Source organism: Marmota marmota, unplaced genomic scaffold (genome assembly GCF_001458135.2).
Source record: "Marmota marmota marmota unplaced genomic scaffold, marMar, whole genome shotgun sequence".
Taxonomy (NCBI): domain Eukaryota; kingdom Metazoa; phylum Chordata; class Mammalia; order Rodentia; family Sciuridae; genus Marmota; species Marmota marmota.
The window spans coordinates 10,606,034-10,621,002 of NW_026000020.1; the positions used below are offsets into that span (position 1 = coordinate 10,606,034).

At 47.9% G+C, this 14,969-nt stretch overlaps 1 long non-coding RNA gene across 2 annotated transcripts in view; it reads left to right on the forward strand.

Moving 5' to 3' along the window:
• The first annotated feature begins 2,201 nt into the window (after positions 1 to 2,201).
• The window catches only part of LOC125618850, a 30,274-nt gene continuing 17,506 nt past the window's right edge, over positions 2,202 to 14,969 (forward strand). The window contains exons 1-3 of one of the 2 annotated variants that reach the window (XR_007350236.1): positions 2,202 to 2,212; positions 2,695 to 2,699; positions 2,979 to 3,192. This is a non-coding gene — a long non-coding RNA (uncharacterized LOC125618850). The remainder of the gene's footprint in view (positions 2,213 to 2,694; positions 2,700 to 2,978; positions 3,193 to 14,969) is intronic. The other variant, XR_007350237.1, reaches the window with a different exon arrangement.

Below are 14,969 nucleotides of genomic sequence, written 5' to 3' on the forward strand. Positions count from 1 at the left end.
GCACAACCTAGCCCTTCACCTGCCTTGGATGCCATCCCTTGGATTCTCATAGGCGAGTCAAAGGTGGTGCCTAGTGGTCTTTAGAGACCAGAAAGGAGAGCAGCACGTGTTCAGGGCTGTACGTGTAGCCGCCATGGTCCACTGTGAGAAGAGTCCCTGCATCATGGCAGATGTGACTTGCCAGAGGCACTTGTGTCCTTCTAATCAGAAGAATGGCCACCAGCATGTGTGGATGGCTTTGTCCTGTGGCCATGCAGTCACTGCGCCAGCTCTTCTGCCCTGGGAGGGGAAGCAACCATGCAGGAGCTGCCCATGCCCAGCTCTGGACATAGAAACAACTGTCCATCTCTATGACACTTGCTTCTCTCTGTCACTGGAGGCCGTCATATTCCCCCAGTGTCCTGAGCAATGGGAAAGTCACTGTTCCAGGCAGCAGCCAGACCCTGTGCATATCCTAAACTCCATGGTGCTCATGCTCAGGACATGAGAGTAGAGAGGCAGCCATGGGATTAGACATGAGATACCAGCTTTTCCTGCCCAGACTCAGGGTGTCTGAACTTAGAATCCCATTGGCAAGGTGGCACACACCTGTAATCCTGGACACCTTGAGACTGAGGGAGGAGGGTGCAGGTTCAAGGCCACCCCAGAAAAACTATGGAACACAGTATGTAAACAAAAGGGAGCTGACTTGGATGTAGTTCATCGTGGCCTAGCCTGTGAGAATACCGACTGCATCACTGCAGCTGAGAAACTAATATATAAACAAACAAATAAATAAATATAAAATCCTGCATTTATCAAAAAGTCAAGAAATACCTATGTCATACAAATATTCATACTAGAGTTACAGAGTAAACACAGACATAATCATAGGATTTATATTTTAAAAATTACATATGTGGCATGGAGTATTCCTTAAGTTTTAAATTTAACTCTGGCTGAGAAGAGGCTCTGGGGGTCATTGATGACCCCCCTCTCTGGTTGAGAAGGGTCTTTGCCCACGACAATGATCTCAGCACTGAGTGCAGAGCCAGGCGAGTGTTGACTACTGACCTCTGAACCTCCCTTGGCCATGGCATCTCTGCTTGGCTCAGCCCTGGGGAGTGGAGCACCTTCCTCCCCTGGCTCCCTGGCCAGAGAGCCTGAGGGCAGGGCCTCTGCTTCCCCAGGTCCTCACCACACTGCCCAGGAGAACCTCCTCTTCAGAGCCCAGGGCCAGAACCTGCAGCTCTCAGGCAGCTGCAGCCTGAGCTCAGCCTGCGTGGGCTCCTGCCCCAGTCTCTCCCATCTATGTCACCAGCAAAGTCCTTCCTTCATCAGATGCTCTGCACACATTCCCACAATTGTCCACCTGCAGGTTGTCACCTTGCTAGGGAGAAACTTGATCTGAATGTACTTTTCCACAGTAAAGATTACATTGTAGTCTCTCTTCGCTCAGGAACTCAGCACAAGCACAGGGATATTTAAAATAGGGTGAAGCTTTTAAACCTTCCCCTTTTCCTTTAGTTTACTGCTCACCAGCTCTGTCCTGCTGTTTGTGGTAGGAACAGGTGAGCCCCCCAGACCAGGGCAGGAGGAAGTATCAGGGGACAACTGATGATCTCAGAAATGATGTGTAACTGAGGGAAGGAGGGGCTGGGTCTCTGACTTAGAGGTAGAGAACTGTGCAGCATGCACCAGGCCTTGGGTTCAGTCATCAGCACCAAAGGGAGGAAGAAAGGAATGAAAAAATGAAAGAATGAGAGAAAGACAAAAAGAAAGAAAAGTTGGAAGAAATGAAGGAATAAAGAAAGGAAGGAAGGAAGGAAGGAAGGAAGGGAAAAGAAAAGAAAGAAAGGTTTTTGATAACTAAAAGAAGAACAGCAGTGAAAAACTTTATCCTGCTTTATTCCTGGAAAAGTTGCTAGAGGACCTGATACAGGACATTATGTTTAGAGACAATGCAGCCCTCTTGAGGTCATGATTCATTATTAAGAATTAAAAGGCCCTGTGGTAATACTGGAAAAGATATGTAAGATATGTAAGGATTCAGAATATTTACTGTTTTTACCAACATGCTGCACTAGCCCTGTATTCTCTAATCTTCTATAGTATTTTCACTTGTTTGTAAAATTATTCTTCTCCTAAAGGACAGTTAAGAGGAAGAGCCTGGCTGGCCTTAGACCTGCTGGTCTGGAGAAGATGGGCACCATGATGGATATAAGTGTGCTCTGTGGGACTCTGAGGCAGGGAGGGCTGGATCCATGAGTGGGTCCCTCCTTCCCTGCCTCTTACCCATGCTGTGCCAATGTCCAGAAACCCCAAACACCTCAGTGAGTTTTTACATCTTCCTCTCTTTCTGTCTTTATTTCTGCTTTTACTTCCAAAGCATAAACTATATCCTTGCTTCTGTAATGTCCCTTCTTCCTCCAAGGATCACCAACACAGAACTGTGCTTAGGACACAAGGACAGCCTGTCCTGATCCAGACTGTGTCCTGTGGCCCCAAGGAACCATGTTTCCCCCAAGCAAATCTGAGCTGCCCTGGTCTGACCTGGGACACCTGGACACACTGAGCCCGTGTTGATTGACCAGGAGGAGACTCCCTGCAGCTGGGCCCAGCCTGCCCAGCCCTGCTGATTTGGATGTGCCCACAGCACAGCCCACTGCCCTGAGGACTTCTTAAGAGGCTGCTCACACCCTGTGCAGGAGTCAGTCCCAGTCAGGACACAGCATGGCCATGAGGGTCCCTGCTCAGCTCATGGGGCTCCTGCTGCTCTGCCTCTCAAGTAAGGATGGACAGCACTGGGGATTTACTAATCACAGTGTTGTCAGTGCTGCCTGGCTACTCAGGAAAGTCCTATTGTAACATAACCCTCATAATTATATTTCTTTTTATGTTTACAATGACAGGTGTCAGATGGGAAATCATGATGACCCAATCTCCATCCTCCTTGCCTGTGTCTCGTGGAGACACAGTCACCATACCTGTAGGGACAGTCAGGGTATTGGCGGTTATTTACACTGGTATCAGCAGAAACCAGGCCAAGCTCCTAAGCTCCTCATCAGAAATGCAAACACTTTGGAATCTGGGGTCCCCTTGAGGTTCAGTGGCAGTTGATCTGGGACAGATTTCACTCTCACCATCAGCAGCCTGGAGCCTGAAGATGTTGCCAATTATTACTGTCAACAAGGTAGCAGTTCCCCTCCCACAGTGACACAGGCCATGACCAAAACCTCCCAAGGAGCAGAAGTGTGAGGCTGGGCTGCCCCAGCTGCTCCTCCTGCTCCCTTCACCTGCTGAGGGCACTGCTCAGAGGCAGCCAGGCCCTGAGCATTACAAGGGGGTTTGTCAGAGGATCCAGGGGAGCTCTTCTGCATCCTGACCCTTCTGCTCAGCCCCAGCAGGCAATGAGCTCACTGCTATGAAGAGATTGAATTAGGCAGTATCAGGAGTTGTGCAGCAAAGATAGGCCTCTCCATGTATTCCACATGGGAATATTTTAAGACTTTGATTTTTAGTGGAGTTTAAGTTCCCAGCAAAACTGGGTGAAGTGCAGGGTTCTCTTGTGTCCCCATGCTCCCCACAGACCCTCTGTCACCACCTCCAGACTCTGTTGCTTCTGTTACAGTTCATCAACTTCTGCCCAAGTCTACAGGTCACACCAGGGTCACGTTGTGCATTCTGTTGAAGTAGACAAGTGGACAGTGAGCTGTGTCCAACAGTGTGGCCTGGCATAGTGCAGGTTCCGCCCTCATATTCTCTGAGCTCCAGCTGCTCCTCACCCCCCATCTCTGCTGTGGACCTTCATGATTTTCCATCATGTAGTTTCACCTAGGCTGAGTGACCCCTGCCTGGCACTCACAGCAGGACGATGTTTAGAGTAACCTGTCACTCTCAGTGCCCAGTCACACAAACCTCCTCCAGGGATTTTCATTAGAGCATAGAGAGATGTTCCCTTTTTTCTTTTTTTTCAAATTTTTATTCAAACTTGGTATTAAATTCAGATACACACTACCACTCAGCTACATTCAAGGTCATCTCTCTCTCTCTCTCTCTCTCTCTCGTGCTCTGCCGATCTCTGCAGTGACTATTGGGAAGTATCAGAGGGTAACATGCTGTCCTCATCTAGTACAAACACCCCTACCCCTAGCATTGTGCTGTGCCCCATGGCCACACAGCAGGGCTCCTGGGTCACAGCACAAGCCTGCTGCAGAGTGTCCTTCTCTGGACTCCTCAGCACAGACAGGCTTCCCAGGTAGCTGATGAGTGGTTGGTGAAGTTTACCTAGCATGGAGTGTGCCATCTCATCTCTGCACAGAGCCCAGCCAGCACTGAGAATCCTTCTCAGTGGCTGGAGATACAAGGAGCAACTCCTTGTCCCTCCCCTGAAAGGGAGGAGTCAGCAGGCCTCACACATCTGAGCCCCATCATGTTCACAATGTGACAGGCCCTTCAGTTGCTGTAGGTCTGAAGGCCAATCACTGGACAGCATGGAATGCACTGGAAAACAGATCATCTCCTGCCCATCATGTCCAATCAACATGATGCTATCCAGGCAGAGTCTTATGGGGCAGTGCTGCATGTTGTCCACAGGACCAGAGTTTCTTCAGGCTGTGCTGCACCCTAGAACAAGAGAGTTCTCATTGCTTGAGGTCAGGCCTGAGGGCTGAGATGCTGGGGATTCCAGATGCCTATAAGATCAGGTAGAAGTCTGTGGCAGGTGGGTCTTTCCTGTGCCTCTGGGTCCTGTATCTGGTCCCTGTGCCTCTCTGAACAGAAACACTTGGTAATACCATGCTCTTTTTCTGTACCTTGTGGGTACACCTTGGGCCACGACCCAACCAACACCCTAAATCTTTCCCCCGCAGCAGAGCTGAACCCAGGTCACTGCAGGACACTGCCCTGTTCACCAGCTGTCACTTTTCAAACTAAAAGTGACAGATAACTTCTCTTGTTGCAGACAACTTCCCCTCTCCTTCCACTACACAAACATAAGGTCCATTACAGGTCTTCCTTTGGGTGCTAAATTTGCTCAATTATTGCAAAAGTTACTAATGGGGAAAGATTATGAAGCAGACAGGGCATGAAACAGAGTTGACGTGAAAGCAGTGCTCAGTTAGTAGTGTTCCCCTTGGCTTCTCTCTTCCAAAATCACCTCATTGGCATCTCATGTGGGTGACTTGGTCCAGATGTCAACTGCCCTAAGATGAGAATGGGCTATGAGTTTCTGAGGAGATGTTAATCTTTTGTTCTTAAGTAATTGAACAATTTCTGCTTAGGGATCACTTAAGTTTCCTACAGAATCTCTATAGTGATGAAGAAAGAGGAAGCTTCATGAACTGGGGAGAAAAAGATCCATGGTCAAGACTTTGGGACCCTAAACTATAGATTCTGGTTGTTGATGCTCCACTGAGCTGTCCCTAGACAGCAAACACAGGATACAACAAACAATCCTGGGCAGCAGATCCAGAATCCCTGGGACAGAAGCACCGATCCTGTCCCATGGGGGACACAAAGGCTTAGGAGCTCTGCCCTGCACTCAGGCCCACAGGGCTGCTGGGGCTCTGCACAATGGCAGTATCTCCCCAAATGCAAGCTCAGAAGGGTTTTCTGTTTATATTTTTGACCTGTATTAACCACAACTTGATGAAGGGAACTGTCCCCCAGGGATTCATGTAGTACCATTAGAATACAGGTCAGCAGAGGACAAGGCTGGTGGGAGGACAAGGGCCCTGCTCTGAGAATGCCCCCGGTGAGCAGGGAGGATGGACTGTCCTTGGGATTTCAAAAGAGGGGACAGGACACACTGAATGCCATTCAGTGATTGTGACCAGACTCTGGAGGTGTACCAAGAGGAGGGGACAGAAATGGAAAAGAGAGGTGTTGCAATTCGAGTGCTGTCCCCAGAGTGTCCCCAGAGCCCTCAGCAAGAGGCAGGTCACTGTTCAGTGCACAGGAGCCCAGGCTGGGCTGAGCTCCATGTTTCATTAGAGCCATGAAAGGAATTAAAACTTGTTTCTAAAATTACTGTAACTTCTCCAGAAAGACACTTAGGAAAGAGCCCTGCTGGGCCCTGCACCTGCTGCTCTGGGAGGACACACTCCATCCTGTCTAGGTGTGTGTTTTGGAGAGACTGAGGCACATGGGCTGTATCATGACTGGTCACACCCTCTCCCAGACTCATAGTCCTGCAAGGTCAATGTCTAGGAAAACCCAAGCATCCTCAAGGAGTTTTCAAATTCTATTTATTTGTCCTCATTGTTCTTTTTATATCCTAATCATGACAAATCCTTTTTCCCCTTAATTTATCCTTGTTACTGTTATAATAAAGAATTGTCATTAAGAAACACAGGAAAAGCCTTTCCTGAAAAACATGTCAACTTACAAGAGAGTGCACGGATTCTGTCCTGAGTGTTTCAGGCAGAAGGATATTCTGGCCTTGCTCATTTGTGCTACTCTTGACTGACCTGGGACACTGGGGACACCGAGTATGTGCTGAGTGACTGAGAGGAGCAGCTCTGCAGCTGTGCCCAGCCTGCCCAGCCTGCTGATTTGCATGTGCCCACAACACAGCCCACTGTCCTGAGGACTTCTTAAGAGGCTGCTCACACCCTGTGCAGGAGTCAGTCCCAGTCAGGACACAGCAAGAACATGAAGGTTCCCACTCAGCTCCTGGGGCTCCTGCTGTTCTGCCTCCCAGGTAAGGAATGTCTCAGGAAAAAGCATTGAGTGACTTGCCTTGCAGACTGTTTGGGTCTAATTATGTGAATATTTGTGTCTTACTGTTGTTTCCAACCTCAGTTGCAAGAAGTGACATCCAGTTGACCCAGTCTCCATCCCCTCTGTCAGTATCTCTGGGAGACAGAGTTGCCATAACCTGCAGGGCCAGTCAGGACATTAGCAATAATTTAAACTGGTATCAGCAGAAACCAGGGCAAGCTCCTAAGTGCCTCATTTATTGGGCAACCAATTTGCAATCTGGGGTCCCCTCAAGGTTCAGTGGCAGTGGATCTGGGACAGATTATACTCTCACAATCAGCAGCCTGGAGCCTGAAGATATTGCCACTTATTACTGTCAACAGTATAATAGTTCCCCTCCCACAGTGACACAGGCCATGACAAAAACCTCCCAGGAAGCAGAAGTGTGAGGCTGGGCTGCCCCAGCTGCTCCTCCTGCTGCCTCCACTACTTGAGGGCACTGCTCAGAGGCACCAGGCTCTGAGCATCATTGGGAGAGTTTACTAAAAGGGAGAGGGAGAATCATCTGCTCTAAAACCCCCTTGCTCTTCCTCAGCCAGAGCAGCACAGACTGGACAATGTTTTTCTTGATTTAATGCAAGACACACCTCATTACTTCTGTTGCAGCTCTGTGAAGAATCCATGAAACACGTTGCATGGTGTCAGCTTAATTGGGTGGTGAGACTCCTGGAGCATTAGTACAGCGTGCTCTGTGTGCGTCTGTGATGCCGTTTCAGGGAAGATTTGTCTGATGGTCAGGGGACAGGGTGAGGGCCCTCCCTGAATGTAGGTGGCACTGTTCCATATTCTGAGACCCAGGTGAATGTAGGAGGAGAAAAAGGAACACCCACTCCTTCTTACATCAAGCTTCTCCTCCCCAAGAGGATGTGCTGTTTATTCTACAACCTTGGTCACCGACCCTACGTCTTTAGGCCTTTGAACCTGGACTTGCACCTGCTGTCCTCCCTGGGGCTCAAGAGCCTGTGGATGTGACTGGGGATGCATCATGGTCTCTCTCTCTCTCTCCTGTGGCCCTCTAGTTTCTACTCCTGAGCTGAACCTCCCTTCCTTGGCCTCCAGCCTGCAGACCCCCTCTACAGAGGGAAGTCTGAGGGACAGATGAGGACAGCCTAAGAAGGAGGATGGAGACTGATCTGGGACACTTTCCTAGGGTGATGTCTGCCTAATGGAGAATTATAAGGAACACATTGATCAGATGTGAATGGACACAACAGAAAGTCTGAGCATTTCAATGTAGATCCAAAGGATAAAAAAAAAAAATCAATAGGGTTTTAAGATCCTGATTAGGTTAGTGAAAACGCACCTAGAGCCTATGTGGCTGTGGAGAAGCCTGCTTGGGTGAAACGGAGACTGATTTCTATGGGTCTCTGCTTAGTCTTCTAATGATGATGATGAGCATTGTCACCATGGAGACCACAACAACAGAATGAAGAGCCCCTTGTGTTCTGTGTTAGATGCTGTTGGAAGGTCTGATCTTGCTTAGGCTGAAGTCAGAACTACAAAGCAGATACTGTTGATGTAACAGCTACACATATGCAGGCCAAGGGAGTTTGAAGACTCTCTTTATATGACACATCTGTCAGTGACAAATACCCATCCCACCCAGATGGCCTGACTCAGGGCCCAGCTTGACAGCATTAGGCCATTGGGTGAACACTGTTTTTGTTGCTGAATTGCATGCCCCTCCCAGCCCATCCTGCTCTCCAGAGCCATATCAGTGCATCCAGCAGGGCCAGTGGTATCCCAGCCCTGTCCAGTGGCAGTGGGTCAGGGACAGACTTCACCCTCCCATCATAGTCAGGAGCCTGGGGATGCTGCAGCGTGTGACTGTCTGCAAGGCCACACAGGTTACCACACTGGTTCAGTCCCCCACAGAGACTTCACAGTCCCCTCTGCCACCCTCCCCCCTGGGGCACAGTGGCTGCCCCCAGATGCCCTCAGTCAGATCCTTTGCACTTTTCTGTTCCCACTGCACCTGAAAAGGTTGTGTGAGTGGAAACCAAGGTTTATTCAGGTCTGAAAGATTCATGGTCTTCTGGGCCCTCTTTGCTTCCCTGGAAGAAATGTGAGTGATTAGAGAGGATGGGGACACTTGGTGTTATCTCCCTATTTACCAGGTGAGGATGAAGTCTCCGGAAGAGCCTAATATCCCAAGCACAGGCAGTTAAAGGTGAATCCCTAAGTGTAGTTTGATTCCCAGATATTTATATCCTCCTCATTTTGACCTCAACGGTATGTGGCTAAATCTGTCCAAGCACAGACACTGTCAAAATGGTTTCAAAAATTGCTCCCAAGTCCTGCTCAAATATAAGCCAGGGTAAGAGGGGGGATCTCCCATATTCTGACCCTGGGATGTGGATGCAACCACATTCTCACTCTGATTTAAAGACAGAGCCCCCTGTCCTCAAGGAGGAGGAGAGGGAAGAAAGGAGGAAGCAGAGCTCCAGTCACAGGGTGCTCAGTCGGCAAAGGATGGTGGGGAGCTGGGCTCACAGAGAGGGACCTTCACAGAGGGACATTCACAGCCTTTATCTCACAGCTCTGGGTGCCCTTGTACAGGACGTTTTCTTCTGCTTCCATCAAAAAACAAAGAAATAATCCAAATTTTTGTAAACAGATTCAGATCAGGCAGATCTGGAACAGGTCTCAAGGGTCCAGAAAAGTCTTCTGTGTCAACAAACCAATTTTTTCTCAAAAGTTGGAGAGAAAATTCAGAATTCACATGTTTTCTATCTTGATTTATCAAATTACTTAGTCTAAGGCTTTTTTAATCAGCTGAAATGAACTTAGAGTTTCACAGTAGCACTTTGTGGTAAACTGGGTAAAAACATAAGTGCAGGTCTGTGTGAATATGAATGGTCAAGGTCACTACATTGAGAACAACGTGCTCCCCCAGGTTGTGTCTGGGAGCCTCTGTCTACTCTGGTGATGCTCCAGTGTGGTTCTGGATGTCGTCCCAGGTTTCTGAGTATTCTGGGCATGGCCTCTTGACATCTTTCCTGTATGGCCATCTTTCTGTTCAAGATCATATCCTTTGTCTTCAAGGCTTGACAAATCTATCTTCAAAGTGGCCTGAATGATTGGTGACTGTTTTCTTGAATTTAAATGTGATTTATTGGGTTAATTCCAGGGTTTCCTTTTGTTCTTTGTCAGAGTCTCTGGGTCGTCAGTGGAGAGGTCTTTCACTTCCTGTGTTTTCTAATCTCACTCCTGGCATCTCCTTTTAGCTCACTGGACACTTTAACCATGAGCTGGGTAAATTTTATCTCTGATGTTCTCCTCCACAGTGGTGTTGATGGCGTCAGGTATTGAGGTGTTCTGGGTTGTTTGATCTTTGATGAGTGATTTGTTCCTTTGATTTTTCATTTTCATCCATCTATCGGGATGGCTATTGCTTCCTCTTTGAAGCAAGGCACTATTTTATTAGCTTCTTTCCCTCTAGGCCCCTGGGTTGAGCAAATATCCAAATATTGATACTCTAAGTCAATGAGTGGCTTCTTCTTTTCCCAGTATCAGCTGATCTTTGAAAGACGCCACAGATTCTATGCTTATAAACTATAAATGGAGAACTGTCACATGTGAATCCTATTTACAACTGATCTTATACACTCTGAATTAAATTTTAAATTGAGTTTTTTAGTTGTTTCACTTCGAATGTTCAATGTCACATGTGTCTAATGGCCAGCATGATCCACCATGGCAGAATCAATGTGGGTGTAAAGATTAACTTGATCATTCCTGGTGTCTACTGTAGCTAGGAGCACAAACTTTTGAGCCATTGTTCATGAGCCTGAGGGTGTCAGGTCCTTCCTGGTTGGAACAGCTGCTGAGGTCTAGGTGTGGTTCTGGGAAGCTTCTGCATGGCAAGAAGGACCGACTGATGCACTGACAGGTGGATATCAGGAGGCCTGGGCTCCTCCCTCCATGCCTTACACCCTGCAGTCCTCAGTGAACTTTCTGAAGTCACACCTTGTCATCTCTCCTAGGTCGCACAGCTCATCCTGAACTCTCTTGTAACTAATCTCTTTTAGACCCCTGGGTGTCTGTTAGTCTTCAGTCCTGGACTAGCAGACAAGGTTCCTGACATGAGGGTAAAGCTGTTTTCCCTGCAGAACTCAGTAACCTGGTGGTGGCATAGTGGGATCAGCATCTTGAGTGACATTGAAGACTCTAGAGTAAAGGCTCACTGGGACCCAGCCTCTAAAATCCTGAGGATGTTATGTCACATTACAACCAGTAGATGGCAGACTAAGGACAATGAACTGAGAGAGCTGCCTATTTCCACAATATTAGGAAAATAATAGAGTGTTGTGTCATCTTATCAACAGGGAGCCCCTCTTCTTCACCAGTGTGTCTGTGGTGAGAAGAGACTCATGGGAGGACCTGGCAGGGGCTTCCTGGTGGGAAAGCTGCTCTGTGCTCTTGGCCTGGAAGCCCAGCCTGGCCCCTGTCTCTCTGTCTCCAGAGCCTACATGATATGGATGAATCCTGTTCCCTGATTTTATAGGCTGAAGCCCGACCCCTGTGGCTGCTGGTGGAGAAAGGGACAGTAAGGAGGTCATGAGGGTCAAGTGAGGGAAGGATGTGTCTCTGTGGACCTGGGACCTGCCTGGCCCCTGCTCCTGCTGCTGCTCTGACTCTGGAGGGGAGGGAGGTCTCTGCTCTCCCCTCAGTGTTGTGCTAAGCACAGGGTTTCTTGCTCATGAAGTTGTTCAGCTGTTTTTTTTTTTTGTTTTTTTTTTTTTCTATCAGAATCTCACCAAATTTAATGAGAGCCTGTTTGGGCCTCAAGTGTCAAGTTGTCATGGTCATTTCCCACCTACTATGACAGCCAATTGAGGTCAAAGCCCAGCTTCTTAATCCCTGGGACATGGCCTGCTTGGGGGATATCCATGAGGTCCTATGAGATCTGATGCAGAGGTGCTAGAGTCAGAGGGAGAAGTGACGTGGCACCTCAGGATGCCTGTCCACATATTCAAGTGGATCCTATGACTGTGGTGAGCCCAGTCCTCAAAGTGCTTCCATCATGAAACTGGGCAGTGCTGAGCCCAGCTTGTGCTGCCCTGTGCTGAGTCCAACAGTCCCCGTGTGGTGAGCAGCTAAGTCACTCAGTCACTCAGTGCCCAGGGCATGGTGCCAGGGCAAAGGGATGTTCTGGAGGCTGCTTTTAGAACTGTGAGTAGTTGCTTCTTTCTTCTGGATCCCTGGGGATGGCCTGCTTTTCTCTAGTGCTCTGCAGGTTTCTGCTGTGACCCTTTATTGGGGACTTGTCAGAGGCACACACACACTGTCCTCATCTAGTACAAACCCTTCTTCCCCTAGCAAGGTACTGAGCCCCATGGCCATACGGTAGGGCTCCTGAGTCACAGCACAAGCCTGCTGCAGAGTTTCCTGCTCTGGACCCTCAGCACAGACAGGCTTCCCAGGTAGCTGATGAGTGTTTGGTGCAGCTCACCCAGCATGGAGGGTGCAGTCTCAGCTCTTAAAAGAGCCCAGCCAGCACTGAGTTACAGGTTGGGGTGTTTGTTAATCACTCCTTTTCTCCAAAGGGAATCTAGGTAATAGAGTTTTCTGTATGATTGTTTGTTTGTTTTTATTCTGAATTTTAAATAAATTTTGCCCATTCTTAGTTTTTTTTTTTTATATATAACATTCTGGTGATTTTTGTAAGCACATAGTCATATTCGTGGGGTGTTTCTTGTGGGTTTTCAGGCTCAGTGACAAGATGGTGCTGACCCAGCTTTAGTTCTCCTGACTGCCTGCAGGAGACAGAGCCAGCATCACTGCAGGCCCACTACACTGGCACTACCAGACACCTCATCAGCCTGCAGTAGCTCCTCTCAGATGTGCTTCTCCATCCCTCTCAGGGTCCTAGAGGTGCAGGGGCAGGGATCTGGGGCAGGCTTCCCTGCCCATCAACAGCCTGCAACTGGACATGTTGATGCTCATTGCTTCCTGCACAGCCACAGTCCTCCTTACCTTGCTGCTATGAGAAAACACCTGGCTGAGCCTGCAGAGCAGAGACCCTGGGACTTCCTGCTCTGCCCCTGAGCCTGTCAGGGCCATCTAGGCAGTCACCTGAACAGAGCCCAGTGCTACCCTCCCCCAGCAGAGCTGACACAGGAGTCCCTTCTTGACCTGCCTCTGCACCAGCGGCCACTCTGCACTCTAGAGAATGGTGCTGTGGGTGACATCTTTACGTTACATAGATGTCTTTTATCAACTAGTGATAACATTATATGGCTTTTCTTTCCAGGCTGCAGGTGCCAGTGTGTTTCAAATGGATATTAAAAGAGTATGATTGTGAGTCACAGGGTGTAGCTTGGAGCTGAGGTGACAGCACATCCCATGGAAGCCTGCGTTGGTTTCCATGTATTGAAGATGGCACAAGGATCCCTGAAGCCTGGGAATTCCCTTCAGGTTCACATCACCTGAAGGACCTTTGTCCAGGTGAGTACTTGGACTGCGATCTTCTCCTCCCATTTCCACCCACCAGCAGCAATTTCCAGACTCCCGAAGACACTTAGAACTTGGGCCTTGTTGTAAGAAAACTGATCCAAAGTCAGCAGAAGTGTGGACACCCAGTGACAGTCTCTGCAAAGCAGACTCTCTCAGGAGGAATATCGGTTGGACTAAGCAGGGAATCAGAGTGCTTTATGGCCAGTCTTGGGCAGGACAGGGCTACAGGGCTCGGGGGTTGAGATGAAGACTCCTCAATCCTCAGTGTGACTCCATCATAAAAGATGACTGCACAAGAGACAAAACAGTAAGAGAATATGATTTTGCTAGCTCAAGGAAAGGTGGAGAAGCTCAATGGCCTCTTCTTCTCATATCTTTGTTGACTTGAAGCCCAGATGGGTCCTTCTCACCCTGTGAGTGGATCCCTGCTGCTCTCCAGAGACTTTGATCATCTTTCCTCCCATCATTTACACACTTGAATGCCAATTTGAAAACAAAATTCCTTTCTCTCACTATTTTTCATCACAAAGCAAACATCCTATGTCCAACATGTTAATTTAAACCTCAGCAACTCTGATCACTTGATTGTGTTTTCTACTTGCTCATTCCTTTAACTTTTTTTTTTTTTTGGTATAAAATTTCAGCATTAAGAAAACAGACTTATATTTCAGCCAGTGACAATTTCTATAGCACTTTCAGTAACTTGGTCACAAAAATTATGTGAGTGTTTAAAAATTTATTTTTCAGAACTACACATAATACACTGCTTTATTAGCATGGTATTTCCATCTGTGAAACCTGCAAACACCCCCATCACAGGAGCACATGCTGAGGCCCATCCTCCCTGAGAGCCAGGTCTAGGCCCAGCCAGGCTTCTCTAGATCCTACTGTTATAACAACAATGGCTGTAATATCCCCAAAACTGTCTTGCCATATACTAGAATAAAGGTAGAAAGGAAGATTAATAAAGCAAATGATCAAAAAGAGATCTGAGGCTCAGAGTCTTCTGTCTGTGGGGTGAGAGAGAGCAGGATTCCTATTTCACAGGATCTCACCTGCACTCCACAGGAGGATGCAATTTGTCAGAGGCTCCATTTGTAACAGTCATCCATTCACCTTCCGAATAGCCCTCATTTCTCTAAGGCTTATTTTTTTAACTATTTTTTTTCTCTCTCTTCTCCTTTCTCCCTAACAAGATCAGGGAGACAGTGTTATCTTTTCTTCCCCTGGTTAATTGCCCTTGAACACACCCACTGCAGGAAGGAGATGCCTACTGAGAACCAGCAAAGTGAATAACTCCCAAGTTAACAAGTGAATCTTAACAGGCCATCAGGGTGCCCTGAGACCCTCTACCAGAGCACACCTGAAATGTAACTCTTGAAGAGTTCCTTTCAAACATCCCATCACTCCTGATCAGAAGAGTCACAGACTTCGAACTCCTTTGCTAGCAAAGCAATAAAACTTCCTTATCCTTTTTCTCAAAACTGTGTCTTCATTATAAAATTGGCATTAATTGGCATTGGGAATAGGGACCAAGCTTTTGGTTGCACATTCTTTTGGGGATCAAGAGAAAAAGAATCACTACTAAATACAATTTAGCCAACAATTGGTAAAAAGAAATCAAATGCATATGGAACTGTCTTAATTTTTCTACACATCAGTAAAGAAGGAGTGAGCGATTCCCTCAGAGATGCCAGCCATGCAGGGGATGTGCTTCCAGCTCAGGATGCACCAGGACAGGGCATCCTGCATAGTCAGCATACTGATGA